Raw genomic sequence first — 491 nt, forward strand, 5'->3', positions numbered from 1 at the left:
GTGATACCATCCAACCATCTCATCCTCTGTTGTCCCCTTCTCCTCCCACCTTCAATCTTTGCCAGCTACAGGGTCTTTTCAAATGAGTCAGTTCTTTGCATCAGATGGCCAAAGTATTGGAGTTTCAGCTTCAGCATCAGTCCTTCCAATAAATATTCAGGACTGATTTCCTTTAGTATGGACTGGTTGGATCTCCTTGCTGTCCAAAGGACTCTCAAGAGTCTTCTCCAACACCACAGTTCAAAAGCATCAATTTTTCAGTGCTCAGCTTTCTTTATAGTCCAACTCTCACATCCATACATGACTACGGGAAAAACCATAGCTTTGGCTAGATGGACCTTTGTTGGCAAAGTAATGTCTCTGCTTTTTAATATGCTGTTTAGGTTGGTCATACTTTTCTTCCAAGGAGCAAGTGTCTTTTGATTTCATGGCTGCAGTCACAATCTGCAGTGATTTTGGAGCCCCCCAAAATAAAGTCTGTCACTGTTTCC

This window comes from Bison bison, unplaced genomic scaffold, assembly GCF_000754665.1.
Source record: "Bison bison bison isolate TAMUID 2011002044 unplaced genomic scaffold, Bison_UMD1.0 scf7180017850617, whole genome shotgun sequence".
Lineage (NCBI taxonomy): Eukaryota > Metazoa > Chordata > Mammalia > Artiodactyla > Bovidae > Bison > Bison bison.